The following is a 17,848-nucleotide window of genomic DNA, read 5'->3' on the forward strand; positions in this document are numbered from 1 at the left end:
GCAGCCCCACATGCAACTGGACCCTCCGTGTTCGCTCTTTACAGCAACCCTAAATATACCCCTAGCCAGCATGGCAGAAGACTGAAAACTCGGGCCACAGAAAAAGCGTTTCAAGCCCCTTTCGCCCATTCAGAAGTGCCCCCAAAGGAAGGCTTTGGGTACAAGTGAACTCCCCAGGGGAGCCTTTATGCAGCCCCACATGCAACTGGACCCTCCTTGTTCACTGTTTACGAGCAACCCTAAATATACCCCTAGCCACCATGGCAGAAGACTGAAAACTCGGGCTCCAGAAAATGCGTTTCAAGCCCCTTTCGCCCATCCAGAAGTGCCCCCAAAGGAAGGCTTTGGGTACAAGTGAACTCCCCAGGGGAGCCTTTATGCAGCCCCACATGCAACTGGACCCTCCGTATTTGCTCTTTCACACCAACCCTAAATATAACCCTGGCCCGCATGGCTGAAGACTGAAAACTCGGGCCACAGAAAATGTGCTACAAGCCCCATTCGCCCATCCAAAAGTGCCCCCAAAGGAAGGCTTCGGGTACAACTGAACTCCCCAGAGGAGCCTTTATGCAGCACAACATGCAACTGGACCCTCCGGGTTCACTCTTTCACAGCAACCCTAAATATAGCCCTGGCCCGCCTGGCAGTCGACTGAAAACTCGGGCCACAGAAAATGCGTTAAAAGCCTAATTCGCCCATCCAAAAGTGCCCCCACAGGAAGGCTTTGGGTACAACTGAACTCCCCAGGGGAGCCTTTATGCAGCCCCACATGCAACTGGACCCTCCTTGTTCACTGTTTACGAGCAACCCTAAATATACCCCTAGCCACCATGGCAGAAGACTGAAAACTCGGGCTCCAGAAAATGCGTTTCAAGCCCCATTCACCCATCCAGAAGTGCCCCCAAAGGAAGGCTTTGGGTACAAGTGAACTCCCCAGGGGAGCCTTTATGCAGCCCCACATGCAACTGGACCCTCCGGGTTCACTCTTTCACAGCAACCCTAAATATAGCCCTGGCCCGCCTGGCAGTCGACTGAAAACTCGGGCCCCAGAAAATGCGTTAAAAGCCTAATTCGCCCATCCAAAAGTGCCCCCAGAGGAAGGCTTTGGGTACAAGTGAACTCCCCAGGGGAGCCTTTACGCAGCCCCACATGCAACTGGACCCTCCTTGTTCACTGTTTACGAGCAACCCTATATATACCCCTAGCCACCATGGCAGAAGACTGAAAACTCGGGCTCCAGAAAATGCGTTTCAAGCCCCATTCACCCATCCAAAAGTGCACCCAAAGGAAGGCTTTGGGTACAACTGAACTCCCCAGGGGAGCCTTTATGCAGCCCCACATGCAACTGGACCCTCCTTGTTCACTGTTTACGAGCAACCCTAAATATACCCCTAGCCACCATGGCAGAAGACTGAAAACTCGGGCTCCAGAAAATGCGTTTCAAGCCCCATTCACCCATCCAGAAGTGCCCCCAAAGGAAGGCTTTGGGTACAAGTGAACTCCCCAGGGGAGCCTTTATGCAGCCCCACATGCAACTGGACCCTCCGGGTTCACTCTTTCACAGCAACCCTAAATATAGCCCTGGCCCGCCTGGCAGTCGACTGAAAACTCGGGCCCCAGAAAATGCGCTAAAGCCTAATTCGCCCATCCAAAAGTGCCCCCAGAGGAAGGCTTTGGGTACAAGTGAACTCCCCAGGGGAGCCTTTATGCAGGCCCATACGCAACTGGACCCCCCGTGTTCGCTGTTTACAATCAACCCTAAATATAACACTAGCCAGCATGGCAGAAAACTGAAAACTCGGGCCACAGAAAAAGCGTTTCAAGCCCCTTTCGCCCATTCAGAAGTGCCCCCAGAGGAAGGCTTTGGGTACAACTGGACTCCCCAGGGGAGCCTTAACGCAGCCCCACATGCAACTGGACCCTCCGGGTTCACTCTTTCACAGCAACCCTAAATATAGCCCTGGCCCGCCTGGCAGTCGACTGAAAACTCGGGCCCCAGAAAATGCGTTTCAAGCCCCATTCACCCATCCAAAAGTGCCCCCAGAGGAAGGCTTTGGGTACAAGTGAACTCCCCAGGGGAGCCTTTACGCAGCACAACATGCAACTGGACCCTCCGTATTCACTCTTTCACAGCAACCCTAAATACAGCCCTGTCCCGCCTGGCAGTCGACTGAAAACTCGGGCCCCAGAAAATGCGTTTCAAGCCCCATTCACCCATCCAAAAGTGCCCCCAGAGGAAGGCTATGGGTACAAGTGAACTCCCCAGGGGAGCCTTTATTCAGGCCCATACGCAACTGGACCACTCCGTGTTCGCTGTTTACAAGCAACCCTAAATATAACACTAGCCAGCATAGCAGAAAACTGAAAACTCGGGCCACAGAAAAAGCGTTTCAAGCCCCTTTCGCCCATCCAGAAGTGCCCCCAAAGGAAGGCTTTGGGTACAACTGAACTCCCCAGGGGAGCCTTTATGCAGCCCCACATGCAACTGGACCCTCCGGGTTCACTCTTTCACAGCAACCCTAAATATAGCCCTGGCCCGCCTGGCAGTCGACTGAAAACTCGGGCTCCAGAAAATGCGTTAAAAGCCTAATTCGCCCATCCAAAAGTGCCCCCAGAGGAAGGCTTTGGGTACAAGTGAACTCCCCAGGGGAGCCTTTATGCAGCCCCACATGCAACTGGACCCTCCGGGTTCACTCTTTCACCGCAAGCCTAAATATAGCCCTAGCACGCCTGGCAGTCGACTGAAAGCTCGGGACACAAAAAATGTGTTACGAGCCCCATTCGCCCATCCAAAAGTGCCCCCAGAGGAAGGCTTTGGGTACAACTGAACTCCCCAGGGGAGCCTTAACGCAGCCCCACATGCAACTGGACCCTCCGTGTTCGCTCTTTACAGCAACCCTAAATATAACCCTAGCCAGCATGGCAGAAGACTGAAAACTCGGGCCACAGAAAAAGCGTTTCAAGCCCCTTTCGCCCATCCAGAAGTGCCCCCAAAGGAAGGCTTTGGGTACAACTGAACTCCCCAGGGGAGCCTTTATGCAGCCCCACATGCAACTGGACCCTCCGTATTCGCTCTTTCACACCAACCCTAAATATAACCCTGGCCCGCATGGCTGACGACTGAAAACTCGGGCAACAGAAAACATGCTACAAGCCCAATTCGCCCATCCAAAAGTGCCCCCAAAGGAAGGCTTTGGGTACAACTGAACTCCCCAGAGGAGCCTTTATGCAGCACAACATGCAACTGGACCCTCCGGGTTCACTCTTTCACAGCAACCCTAAATATAGCCCTGGCCCGCCTGGCAGTCGACTGAAAACTCGGGTCCCAGAAAATGCGTTAAAAGCCTAATTCGCCCATCCAAAAGTGCCCCCAGAGGAAGGCTTTGGGTACAAGTGAACTCCCCAGGGGAGCCTTTATGCAGCCCCACATGCAACTGGACCCTCCGTATTCACTCTTTCACAGCAACCCTAAATACAGCCCTGGCCCGCCTGGCAGTCGACTGAAAACTCGGGCCCCAGAAAATGCGTTTCAAGCCCCATTCACCCATCCAAAAGTGCCCCCAGAGGAAGACTTTGGGTACAACTGAACTCCCCAGGGGAGCCTTAACGCAGCCCCACATGCAACTGGACCCTCCGTGTTCGCTCTTTACAGCAACCCTAAATATACCCCTAGCCAGCATGGCAGAAGACTGAAAACTCGGGCCACAGAAAAAGCGTTTCAAGCCCCTTTCGCCCATTCAAAAGTGCCCCCAAAGGAAGGCTTTGGGTACAAGTGAACTCCCCAGGGGAGCCTTTATGCAGCCCCACATGCAACTGGACCCTCCTTGTTCACTGTTTACGAGCAACCCTAAATATACCCCTAGCCACCATGGCAGAAGACTGAAAACTCGGGCTCCAGAAAATGCGTTTCAAGCCCCTTTCGCCCATCCAGAAGTGCCCCCAAAGGAAGGCTTTGGGTACAAGTGAACTCCCCAGGGGAGCCTTTATGCAGCCCCACATGCAACTGGACCCTCCGTATTTGCTCTTTCACACCAACCCTAAATATAACCCTGGCCCGCATGGCTGAAGACTGAAAACTCGGGCCACAGAAAATGTGCTACAAGCCCCATTCGCCCATCCAAAAGTGCCCCCAAAGGAAGGCTTTGGGTACAACTGAACTCCCCAGAGGAGCCTTTATGCAGCACAACATGCAACTGGACCCTCCGGGTTCACTCTTTCACAGCAACCCTAAATATAGCCCTGGCCCGCCTGGCAGTCGACTGAAAACTCGGGCCACAGAAAATGCGTTAAAAGCCTAATTCGCCCATCCAAAAGTGCCCCCACAGGAAGGCTTTGGGTACAACTGAACTCCCCAGGGGAGCCTTTATGCAGCCCCACATGCAACTGGACCCTCCTTGTTCACTGTTTACGAGCAACCCTAAATATACCCCTAGCCACCATGGCAGAAGACTGAAAACTCGGGCTCCAGAAAATGCGTTTCAAGCCCCATTCACCCATCCAGAAGTGCCCCCAAAGGAAGGCTTTGGGTACAAGTGAACTCCCCAGGGGAGCCTTTATGCAGCCCCACATGCAACTGGACCCTCCGGGTTCACTCTTTCACAGCAACCCTAAATATAGCCCTGGCCCGCCTGGCAGTCGACTGAAAACTCGGGCCCCAGAAAATGCGTTAAAAGCCTAATTCGCCCATCCAAAAGTGCCCCCAGAGGAAGGCTTTGGGTACAAGTGAACTCCCCAGGGGAGCCTTTACGCAGCCCCACATGCAACTGGACCCTCCTTGTTCACTGTTTACGAGCAACCCTATATATACCCCTAGCCACCATGGCAGAAGACTGAAAACTCGGGCTCCAGAAAATGCGTTTCAAGCCCCATTTGGCCATCCAAAAGTGCACCCAAAGGAAGGCTTTGGGTACAACTGAACTCCCCAGGGGAGCCTTTATGCAGGCCCATACGCAACTGGACCCCCCGTGTTCGCTGTTTACAATCAACCCTAAATATAACACTAGCCAGCATGGCAGAAAACTGAAAACTCGGGCTCCAGAAAATGCGTTTCAAGCCCCATTCACCCATCCAGAAGTGCCCCCAAAGGAAGGCTTTGGGTACAAGTGAACTCCCCAGGGGAGCCTTTATGCAGCCCCACATGCAACTGGACCCTCCGGGTTCACTCTTTCACAGCAACCCTAAATATAGCCCTGGCCCGCCTGGCAGTCGACTGAAAACTCGGGCCACAGAAAATGCGTTAAAAGCCTAATTCGCCCATCCAAAAGTGCCCCCAGAGGAAGGCTTTGGGTACATCTGAACTCCCTAGGGGAGCCTTTACGCAGCCCCACATGCAACTGGACCCTCCTTGTTCACTGTTTACGAGCAACCCTAAATATACCCCTAGCCACCATGGCAGAAGACTGAAAACTCGGGCTCCAGAAAATGCGTTTCAAGCCCCATTCACCCATCCAGAAGTGCCCCCAAAGGAAGGCTTTGGGTACAAGTGAACTCCCCAGGGGAGCCTTTATGCAGCCCCACATGCAACTGGACCCTCCGGGTTCACTCTTTCACAGCAACCCTAAATATAGCCCTGGCCCGCCTGGCAGTCGACTGAAAACTCGGGCCCCAGAAAATGCGCTAAAGCCTAATTCGCCCATCCAAAAGTGCCCCCAGAGGAAGGCTTTGGGTACAAGTGAACTCCCCAGGGGAGCCTTTATGCAGGCCCATACGCAACTGGACCCCCCGTGTTCGCTGTTTACAATCAACCCTAAATATAACACTAGCCAGCATGGCAGAAAACTGAAAACTCGGGCCACAGAAAAAGCGTTTCAAGCCCCTTTCGCCCATTCAGAAGTGCCCCCAGAGGAAGGCTTTGGGTACAACTGGACTCCCCAGGGGAGCCTTAACGCAGCCCCACATGCAACTGGACCCTCCGGGTTCACTCTTTCACAGCAACCCTAAATATAGCCCTGGCCCGCCTGGCAGTCGACTGAAAACTCGGGCCCCAGAAAATGCGTTTCAAGCCCCATTCACCCATCCAAAAGTGCCCCCAGAGGAAGGCTTTGGGTACAAGTGAACTCCCCAGGGGAGCCTTTATGCAGCACAACATGCAACTGGACCCTCCGTATTCACTCTTTCACAGCAACCCTAAATACAGCCCTGTCCCGCCTGGCAGTCGACTGAAAACTCGGGCCCCAGAAAATGCGTTTCAAGCCCCATTCACCCATCCAAAAGTGCCCCCAGAGGAAGGCTTTGGGTACAAGTGAACTCCCCAGGGGAGCCTTTATTCAGGCCCATACGCAACTGGACCACTCCGTGTTCGCTGTTTACAAGCAACCCTAAATATAACACTAGCCAGCATAGCAGAAAACTGAAAACTCGGGCCACAGAAAAAGCGTTTCAAGCCCCTTTCGCCCATCCAGAAGTGCCCCCAAAGGAAGGCTTTGGGTACAACTGAACTCCCCAGGGGAGCCTTTATGCAGCCCCACATGCAACTGGACCCTCCGGGTTCACTCTTTCACAGCAACCCTAAATATAGCCCTGGCCCGCCTGGCAGTCGACTGAAAACTCGGGCTCCAGAAAATGCGTTAAAAGCCTAATTCGCCCATCCAAAAGTGCCCCCAGAGGAAGGCTTTGGGTACAAGTGAACTCCCCAGGGGAGCTTTTATGCAGCCCCACATGCAACTGGACCCTCCGGGTTCACTCTTTCACCGCAAGCCTAAATATAGCCCTAGCACGCCTGGCAGTCGACTGAAAGCTCGGGACACAAAAAATGTGTTACGAGCCCCATTCGCCCATCCAAAAGTGCCCCCAGAGGAAGGCTTTGGGTACAAGTGAACTCCCCAGGGGAGCCTTAACGCAGCCCCACATGCAACTGGACCCTCCGTGTTCGCTCTTTACAGCAACCCTAAATATAACCCTAGCCAGCATGGCAGAAGACTGAAAACTCGGGCCACAGAAAAAGCGTTTCAAGCCCCTTTCGCCCATCCAGAAGTGCCCCCAAAGGAAGGCTTTGGGTACAACTGAACTCCCCAGGGGAGCCTTTATGCAGCCCCACATGCAACTGGACCCTCCGGGTTCACTCTTTCACCGCAAGCCTAAATATAGCACTAGCACGCCTGGCAGTCGACTGAAAGCTTGGGCCACAGAAAATGTGTTACGAGCCCCATTCGCCCATCCAAAAGTGCCCCCAGAGGAAGGCTTTGGGTACATCTGAACTCCCCAGGGGAGCCTTTATGCAGCCCCACATGCAACTGGACCCTCCGTGTTCGCTCTTTACAGCAACCCTAAATATAACCCTAGCCAGCATGGCAGAAAACTGAAAACTCGGGCCACAGAAAAAGCGTTTCAAGCCCCTTTCGCCCATCCAGAAGTGCCCCCAAAGGAAGGCTTTGGGTACAAGTGAACTCCCCAGGGGAGCCTTTATGCAGCCCCACATGCAACTGGACCCTCCGTATTCGCTCTTTCACACCAACCCTAAATATAACCCTGGCCCGCATGGCTGACGACTGAAAACTCGGGCAACAGAAAACGTGCTACAAGCCCCATTCGCCCATCCAAAAGTGCCCCCAAAGGAAGGCTTTGGGTACAACTGAACTCCCCAGAGGAGCCTTTATGCAGCACAACATGCAACTGGACCCTCCGGGTTCACTCTTTCACAGCAACCCTAAATATAGCCCTGGCCCGCCTGGCAGTCGACTGAAAACTCGGGCCCCAGAAAATGCGTTAAAAGCCTAATTCGCCCATCCAAAAGTGCCCCCAGAGGAAGGCTTTGGGTACAAGTGAACTCCCCAGGGGAGCCTTTATGCAGCCCCACATGCAACTGGACCCTCCGTATTCACTCTTTCACAGCAACCCTAAATACAGCCCTGGCCCGCCTGGCAGTCGACTGAAAACTCGGGCCCCAGAAAATGCGTTTCAAGCCCCATTCACCCATCCAAAAGTGCCCCCAGAGGAAGGCTTTGGGTACAACTGAACTCCCCAGGGGAGCCTTAACGCAGCCCCACATGCAACTGGACCCTCCGTGTTCGCTCTTTACAGCAACCCTAAATATACCCCTAGCCAGCATGGCAGAAGACTGAAAACTCGGGCCACAGAAAAAGCGTTTCAAGCCCCTTTCGCCCATTCAAAAGTGCCCCCAAAGGAAGGCTTTGGGTACAAGTGAACTCCCCAGGGGAGCCTTTATGCAGCCCCACATGCAACTGGACCCTCCTTGTTCACTGTTTACGAGCAACCCTAAATATACCCCTAGCCACCATGGCAGAAGACTGAAAACTCGGGCTCCAGAAAATGCGTTTCAAGCCCCTTTCGCCCATCCAGAAGTGCCCCCAAAGGAAGGCTTTGGGTACAAGTGAACTCCCCAGGGGAGCCTTTATGCAGCCCCACATGCAACTGGACCCTCCGTATTCGCTCTTTCACACCAACCCTAAATATAACCCTGGCCCGCATGGCTGAAGACTGAAAACTCGGGCAACAGAAAACGTGCTACAAGCCCCATTCGCCCATCCAAAAGTGCCCCCAAAGGAAGGCTTTGGGTACAACTGAACTCCCCAGAGGAGCCTTTATGCAGCACAACATGCAACTGGACCCTCCGGGTTCACTCTTTCACAGCAACCCTAAATATAGCCCTGGCCCGCCTGGCAGTCGACTGAAAACTCGGGCCCCAGAAAATGCGTTAAAAGCCTAATTCGCCCATCCAAAAGTGCCCCCAGAGGAAGGCTTTGGGTACAAGTGAACTCCCCAGGGGAGCCTTTATGCAGCCCCACATGCAACTGGACCCTCCTTGTTCACTGTTTACGAGCAACCCTAAATATACCCCTAGCCACCATGGCAGAAGACTGAAAACTCGGGCTCCAGAAAATGCGTTTCAAGCCCCATTCACCCATCCAGAAGTGCCCCCAAAGGAAGGCTTTGGGTACAAGTGAACTCCCCAGGGGAGCCTTTATGCAGCCCCACATGCAACTGGACCCTCCGGGTTCACTCTTTCACAGCAACCCTAAATATAGCCCTGGCCCGCCTGGCAGTCGACTGAAAACTCGGGCCCCAGAAAATGCGTTAAAAGCCTAATTCGCCCATCCAAAAGTGCCCCCAGAGGAAGGCTTTGGGTACAAGTGAACTCCCCAGGGGAGCCTTTACGCAGCCCCACATGCAACTGGACCCTCCTTGTTCACTGTTTACGAGCAACCCTATATATACCCCTAGCCACCATGGCAGAAGACTGAAAACTCGGGCTCCAGAAAATGCGTTTCAAGCCCCATTCACCCATCCAAAAGTGCACCCAAAGGAAGGCTTTGGGTACAACTGAACTCCCCAGGGGAGCCTTTATGCAGGCCCATACGCAACTGGACCCCCCGTGTTCGCTGTTTACAATCAACCCTAAATATAACACTAGCCAGCATGGCAGAAAACTGAAAACTCGGGCTCCAGAAAATGCGTTTCAAGCCCCATTCACCCATCCAGAAGTGCCCCCAAAGGAAGGCTTTGGGTACAAGTGAACTCCCCAGGGGAGCCTTTATGCAGCCCCACATGCAACTGGACCCTCCGGGTTCACTCTTTCACAGCAACCCTAAATATAGCCCTGGCCCGCCTGGCAGTCGACTGAAAACTCGGGCCACAGAAAATGCGTTAAAAGCCTAATTCGCCCATCCAAAAGTGCCCCCAGAGGAAGGCTTTGGGTACATCTGAACTCCCTAGGGGAGCCTTTACGCAGCCCCACATGCAACTGGACCCTCCTTGTTCACTGTTTACGAGCAACCCTAAATATACCCCTAGCCACCATGGCAGAAGACTGAAAACTCGGGCTCCAGAAAATGCGTTTCAAGCCCCATTCACCCATCCAGAAGTGCCCCCAAAGGAAGGCTTTGGGTACAAGTGAACTCCCCAGGGGAGCCTTTATGCAGCCCCACATGCAACTGGACCCTCCGGGTTCACTCTTTCACAGCAACCCTAAATATAGCCCTGGCCCGCCTGGCAGTCGACTGAAAACTCGGGCCCCAGAAAATGCGCTAAAGCCTAATTCGCCCATCCAAAAGTGCCCCCAGAGGAAGGCTTTGGGTACAAGTGAACTCCCCAGGGGAGCCTTTATGCAGGCCCATACGCAACTGGACCCCCCGTGTTCGCTGTTTACAATCAACCCTAAATATAACACTAGCCAGCATGGCAGAAAACTGAAAACTCGGGCCACAGAAAAAGCGTTTCAAGCCCCTTTCGCCCATTCAGAAGTGCCCCCAGAGGAAGGCTTTGGGTACAACTGGACTCCCCAGGGGAGCCTTAACGCAGCCCCACATGCAACTGGACCCTCCGGGTTCACTCTTTCACAGCAACCCTAAATATAGCCCTGGCCCGCCTGGCAGTCGACTGAAAACTCGGGCCCCAGAAAATGCGTTTCAAGCCCCATTCACCCATCCAAAAGTGCCCCCAGAGGAAGGCTTTGGGTACAAGTGAACTCCCCAGGGGAGCCTTTACGCAGCACAACATGCAACTGGACCCTCCGTATTCACTCTTTCACAGCAACCCTAAATACAGCCCTGTCCCGCCTGGCAGTCGACTGAAAACTCGGGCCCCAGAAAATGCGTTTCAAGCCCCATTCACCCATCCAAAAGTGCCCCCAGAGGAAGGCTTTGGGTACAAGTGAACTCCCCAGGGGAGCCTTTATTCAGGCCCATACGCAACTGGACCACTCCGTGTTCGCTGTTTACAAGCAACCCTAAATATAACACTAGCCAGCATAGCAGAAAACTGAAAACTCGGGCAACAGAAAAAGCGTTTCAAGCCCCTTTCGCCCATCCAGAAGTGCCCCCAAAGGAAGGCTTTGGGTACAACTGAACTCCCCAGGGGAGCCTTTATGCAGCCCCACATGCAACTGGACCCTCCGGGTTCACTCTTTCACAGCAACCCTAAATATAGCCCTGGCCCGCCTGGCAGTCGACTGAAAACTCGGGCTCCAGAAAATGCGTTAAAAGCCTAATTCGCCCATCCAAAAGTGCCCCCAGAGGAAGGCTTTGGGTACAAGTGAACTCCCCAGGGGAGCTTTTATGCAGCCCCACATGCAACTGGACCCTCCGGGTTCACTCTTTCACCGCAAGCCTAAATATAGCCCTAGCACGCCTGGCAGTCGACTGAAAGCTCGGGACACAAAAAATGTGTTACGAGCCCCATTCGCCCATCCAAAAGTGCCCCCAGAGGAAGGCTTTGGGTACAACTGAACTCCCCAGGGGAGCCTTAACGCAGCCCCACATGCAACTGGACCCTCCGTGTTCGCTCTTTACAGCAACCCTAAATATAACCCTAGCCAGCATGGCAGAAGACTGAAAACTCGGGCCACAGAAAAAGCGTTTCAAGCCCCTTTCGCCCATCCAGAAGTGCCCCCAAAGGAAGGCTTTGGGTACAAGTGAACTCCCCAGGGGAGCCTTTATGCAGCCCCACATGCAACTGGACCCTCCGGGTTCACTCTTTCACAGCAACCCTAAATATAGCCCTGGCCCGCATGGCTGACGACTGAAAACTCGGGCAACAGAAAACGTGCTACAAGCCCCATTCGCCCATCCAAAAGTGCCCCCAAAGGAAGGCTTTGGGTACAACTGAACTCCCCAGAGGAGCCTTTATGCAGCACAACATGCAACTGGACCCTCCGGGTTCACTCTTTCACAGCAACCCTAAATATAGCCCTGGCCCGCCTGGCAGTCGACTGAAAACTCGGGCCCCAGAAAATGCGTTAAAAGCCTAATTCGCCCATCCAAAAGTGCCCCCAGAGGAAGGCTTTGGGTACAAGTGAACTCCCCAGGGGAGCCTTTATGCAGCCCCACATGCAACTGGACCCTCCGTATTCACTCTTTCACAGCAACCCTAAATACAGCCCTGGCCCGCCTGGCAGTCGACTGAAAACTCGGGCCCCAGAAAATGCGTTTCAAGCCCCATTCACCCATCCAAAAGTGCCCCCAGAGGAAGGCTTTGGGTACAACTGAACTCCCCAGGGGAGCCTTAACGCAGCCCCACATGCAACTGGACCCTCCGTGTTCGCTCTTTACAGCAACCCTAAATATACCCCTAGCCAGCATGGCAGAAGACTGAAAACTCGGGCCACAGAAAAAGCGTTTCAAGCCCCTTTCGCCCATTCAAAAGTGCCCCCAAAGGAAGGCTTTGGGTACAAGTGAACTCCCCAGGGGAGCCTTTATGCAGCCCCACATGCAACTGGACCCTCCTTGTTCACTGTTTACGAGCAACCCTAAATATACCCCTAGCCACCATGGCAGAAGACTGAAAACTCGGGCTCCAGAAAATGCGTTTCAAGCCCCTTTCGCCCATCCAGAAGTGCCCCCAAAGGAAGGCTTTGGGTACAAGTGAACTCCCCAGGGGAGCCTTTATGCAGCCCCACATGCAACTGGACCCTCCGTATTCGCTCTTTCACACCAACCCTAAATATAACCCTGGCCCGCATGGCTGAAGACTGAAAACTCGGGCCACAGAAAACGTGCTACAAGCCCCATTCGCCCATCCAAAAGTGCCCCCAAAGGAAGGCTTTGGGTACAACTGAACTCCCCAGAGGAGCCTTTATGCAGCACAACATGCAACTGGACCCTCCGGGTTCACTCTTTCACAGCAACCCTAAATATAGCCCTGGCCCGCCTGGCAGTCGACTGAAAACTCGGGCCACAGAAAATGCGTTAAAAGCCTAATTCGCCCATCCAAAAGTGCCCCCACAGGAAGGCTTTGGGTACAACTGAACTCCCCAGGGGAGCCTTTATGCAGCCCCACATGCAACTGGACCCTCCGGGTTCACTCTTTCACAGCAACCCTAAATATAGCCCTAGCCACCATGGCAGAAGACTGAAAACTCGGGCTCCAGAAAATGCGTTTCAAGCCCCATTCACCCATCCAGAAGTGCCCCCAAAGGAAGGCTTTGGGTACAAGTGAACTCCCCAGGGGAGCCTTTATGCAGCCCCACATGCAACTGGACCCTCCGGGTTCACTCTTTCACAGCAACCCTAAATATAGCCCTGGCCCGCCTGGCAGTCGACTGAAAACTCGGGCCCCAGAAAATGCGTTAAAAGCCTAATTCGCCCATCCAAAAGTGCCCCCAGAGGAAGGCTTTGGGTACAAGTGAACTCCCCAGGGGAGCCTTTACGCAGCCCCACATGCAACTGGACCCTCCTTGTTCACTGTTTACGAGCAACCCTATATATACCCCTAGCCACCATGGCAGAAGACTGAAAACTCGGGCTCCAGAAAATGCGTTTCAAGCCCCATTCACCCATCCAAAAGTGCACCCAAAGGAAGGCTTTGGGTACAACTGAACTCCCCAGGGGAGCCTTTATGCAGGCCCATACGCAACTGGACCCCCTGTGTTCGCTGTTTACAATCAACCCTAAATATAACACTAGCCAGCATGGCAGAAAACTGAAAACTCGGGCTCCAGAAAATGCGTTTCAAGCCCCATTCACCCATCCAGAAGTGCCCCCAAAGGAAGGCTTTGGGTACAACTGAACTCCCCAGGGGAGCCTTAACGCAGCCCCACATGCAACTGGACCCTCCGGGTTCACTCTTTCACAGCAACCCTAAATATAGCCCTGGCCCGCCTGGCAGTCGACTGAAAACTCGGGCCACAGAAAATGCATTAAAAGCCTAATTCGCCCATCCAAAAGTGCCCCCAGAGGAAGGCTTTGGGTATAAGTGAACTCCCCAGGGGAGACTTTACGCAGCCCCACATGCAACTGGCCCTCCTTGTTCACTGTTTACAAGCAACCCTAAATATACCCCTAGCCACCATGGCAGAAGACTGAAAACTCGGGCTCCAGAAAATGCGTTTCAAGCCCCATTCACCCATTCAAAAGTGCCCCCAAAGGAAGGCTTTGGGTACAACTGGACTCCCCAGGGGAGCCTTTATGCAGGCCCATACGCATCTGGACCCCCCGTGTTCGCTGTTTACAATCAACCCTAAATATAACACTAGCCAGCATGGCAGAAAACTGAAAACTCGGGCCACAGAAAAAGCGTTTCAAGCCCCTTTCGCCCATCGAGAAGAGCCCCCAAAGGAAGGCTTTGGGTACAAGTGAACTCCCCAGGGGAGCCTTTACGCAGCCCCACATGCAACTGGACCCTCCTTGTTCACTGTTTACGAGCAACCCTAAATATACCCCTAGCCACCATGGCAGAAGACTGAAAACTCGGGCTCCAGAAAATGCGTTTCAAGCCCCATTCACCCATCCAGAAGTGCCCCCAAAGGAAGGCTTTGGGTACAAGTGAACTCCCCAGGGGAGCCTTTATGCAGCCCCACATGCAACTGGACCCTCCGGGTTCACTCTTTCACAGCAACCCTAAATATAGCCCTGGCCCGCCTGGCAGTCGACTGAAAACTCGGGCTCCAGAAAATGCGTTAAAAGCCTAATTCGCCCATCCAAAAGTGCCCCCAGAGGAAGGCTTTGGGTACAAGTGAACTCCCCAGGGGAGCCTTTATGCAGCCCCACATGCAACTGGACCCTCCGGGTTCACTTTTTCACCGCAAGCCTAAATATAGCCCTCGGCGCAATGGGAGAAGACTGAAGAAGCGGGCCTCAGAAAACGCATTGCGATTCCCCTTGGACCATGCAAAAGTGCCCCCAAAGGAAGGCTTTGGGTACAACTGGACTCCCCTGGGGAGCCTTAACGCAGCCCCACATGCAACTGGACCCTCCGGGTTCACTCTTTCACAGCAACCCTAAATATAGCCCTAGCACGCCTGGCAGTCGACTGAAAACTCGGGCCCCAGAAAATGCGTTAAAAGCCTAATTCGCCCATCCAAAAGTGCCCCCAGAGGAAGGCTTTGGGTACAAGTGAACTCCCCAGGGGAGCCTTTACGCAGCCCCACATGCAACTGGACCCTCCTTGTTCACTGTTTACGAGCAACCCTATATATACCCCTAGCCACCATGGCAGAAGACTGAAAACTCGGGCTCCAGAAAATGCGTTTCAAGCCCCATTCGCCCATCCAAAAGTGCACCCAAAGGAAGGCTTTGGGTACAACTGAACTCCCTAGGGGAGCCTTTACGCAGCCCCACATGCAACTGGACCCTCCTTGTTCACTGTTTACAAGCAACCCTAAATATACCCCTAGCCACCATGGCAGAAGACTGAAAACTCGGGCTCCAGAAAATGCGTTTCAAGCCCCATTCACCCATTCAAAAGTGCCCCCAAAGGAAGGCTTTGGGTACAACTGGACTCCCCAGGGGAGCCTTTATGCAGGCCCATACGCAACTGGACCCCCCGTGTTCGCTGTTTACAATCTCCCTAAATATAACACTAGCCAGCATAGCAGAAAACTGAAAACTCGGGCCACAGAAAAAGCGTTTCAAGCCCCATTCACCCATCCAGAAGTGCCCCCAAAGGAAGGCTTTGGGTACAACTGAACTCCCCAGGGGAGCCTTTATGCAGCCCCACATGCAACTGGACCCTCCGGGTTCACTCTTTCACAGCAACCCTAAATATAGCCCTGGCCCGCCTGGCAGTCGACTGAAAACTCGGGCTCCAGAAAATGCGTTAAAAGCCTAATTCGCCCATCCAAAAGTGCCCCCAGAGGAAGGCTTTGGGTACAAGTGAACTCCCCAGGGGAGCCTTTATGCAGCCCCACATGCAACTGGACCCTCCGGGTTCACTCTTTCACCGCAAGCCTAAATATAGCCCTAGCACGCCTGGCAGTCGACTGAAAGCTCGGGACACAAAAAATGTGTTACGAGCCCCATTCGCCCATCCAAAAGTGCCCCCAGAGGAAGGCTTTGGGTACAACTGAACTCCCCAGGGGAGCCTTAACGCAGCCCCACATGCAACTGGACCCTCCGTGTTCGCTCTTTACAGCAACCCTAAATATAACCCTAGCCAGCATGGCAGAAGACTGAAAACACGGGCCACAGAAAAAGCGTTTCAAGCCCCTTTCGCCCATCCAGAAGTGCCCCCAAAGGAAGGCTTTGGGTACAAGTGAACTCCCCAGGGGAGCCTTTATGCAGCCCCACATGCAACTGGACCCTCCGGGTTCACTCTTTCACCGCAAGACTAAATATAGCCCTAGCACGCCTGGCAGTAAACTGAAAGCTTGGGCCACAGAAAATGTGTTACGAGCCCCATTCGCCCATCCAAAAGTGCCCCCAAAGGAAGGCTTTGGGTACATCTGAACTCCCCAGGGGAGCCTTTATGCAGCCCCACATGCAACTGGACCCTCCGTGTTCGCTCTTTACAGCAACCCTAAATATAACCCTAGCCAGCATGGCAGAAGACTGAAAACTCGGGCCACAGAAAAAGCGTTTCAAGCCCCTTTCGCCCATCCAGAAGTGCCCCCAAAGGAAGGCTTTGGGTACAAGTGAACTCCCCAGGGGAGCCTTTATGCAGCCCCACATGCAACTGGACCCTCCGTATTCGCTCTTTCACACCAACCCTAAATATAACCCTGGCCCGCATGGCTGACGACTGAAAACTCGGGCAACAGAAAACGTGCTACAAGCCCAATTCGCCCAATCAAAAAGTGCCCCCAAAGGAAGGCTTTGGGTACAACTGAACTCCCCAGAGGAGCCTTTATGCAGCACAACATGCAACTGGACCCTCCGGGTTCACTCTTTCACAGCAACCCTAAATATAGCCCTGGCCCGCCTGGCAGTCGACTGAAAACTCGGGCCCCAGAAAATGCGTTAAAAGCCTAATTCGCCCATCCAAAAGTGCCCCCAGAGGAAGGCTTTGGGTACAAGTGAACTCCCCAGGGGAGCCTTTATGCAGCCCCACATGCAACTGGACCCTCCGTATTCACTCTTTCACAGCAACCCTAAATACAGCCCTGGCCCGCCTGGCAGTCGACTGAAAACTCGGGCCCCAGAAAATGCGTTTCAAGCCCCATTCACCCATCCAAAAGTGCCCCCAGAGGAAGGCTTTGGGTACAACTGAACTCCCCAGGGGAGCCTTAACGCAGCCCCACATGCAACTGGACCCTCCGTGTTCGCTCTTTACAGCAACCCTAAATATACCCCTAGCCAGCATGGCAGAAGACTGAAAACTCGGGCCACAGAAAAAGCGTTTCAAGCCCCTTTCGCCCATTCAAAAGTGCCCCCAAAGGAAGGCTTTGGGTACAAGTGAACTCCCCAGGGGAGCCTTTATGCAGCCCCACATGCAACTGGACCCTCCGTATTCGCTCTTTCACACCAACCCTAAATATAACCCTGGCCCGCATGGCTGAAGACTGAAAACTCGGGCCACAGAAAACGTGCTACAAGCCCCATTCGCCCATCCAAAAGTGCCCCCAAAGGAAGGCTTTGGGTACAACTGAACTCCCCAGAGGAGCCTTTATGCAGCCCCACATGCAACTGGACCCTCCGGGTTCACTCTTTCACAGCAACCCTAAATATAGCCCTGGCCCGCCTGGCAGTCGACTGAAAACTCGTGCCCCAGAAAATGCATTAAAAGCCTAATTCGCCCATCCAAAAGTGCCCCCAGAGGAAGGCTTTGGGTACAAGTGAACTCCCCAGGGGAGCCTTTACGCAGCCCCACATGCAACTGGACCCTCCTTGTTCACTGTTTACGAGCAACCCTAAATATACCCCTAGCCACCATGGCAGAAGACTGAAAACTCGGGCTCCAGAAAATGCGTTTCAAGCCCCATTCACCCATCCAGAAGTGCCCCCAAAGGAAGGCTTTGGGTACAAGTGAACTCCCCAGGGGAGCCTTTATGCAGCCCCACATGCAACTGGACCCTCCGGGTTCACTCTTACACAGCAACCCTAAATATAGCCCTGGCCCGCCTGGCAGTCGACTGAAAACTCGGGCCCCAGAAAATGCGTTAAAAGCCTAATTCGCCCATCCAAAAGTGCCCCCAGAGGAAGGCTTTGGGTACAACTGAACTCCCCAGGGGAGCCTTTAT

The sequence above is a fragment of the Anas acuta genome, chromosome 29 (assembly GCF_963932015.1).
Source record: "Anas acuta chromosome 29, bAnaAcu1.1, whole genome shotgun sequence".
Lineage (NCBI taxonomy): Eukaryota > Metazoa > Chordata > Aves > Anseriformes > Anatidae > Anas > Anas acuta.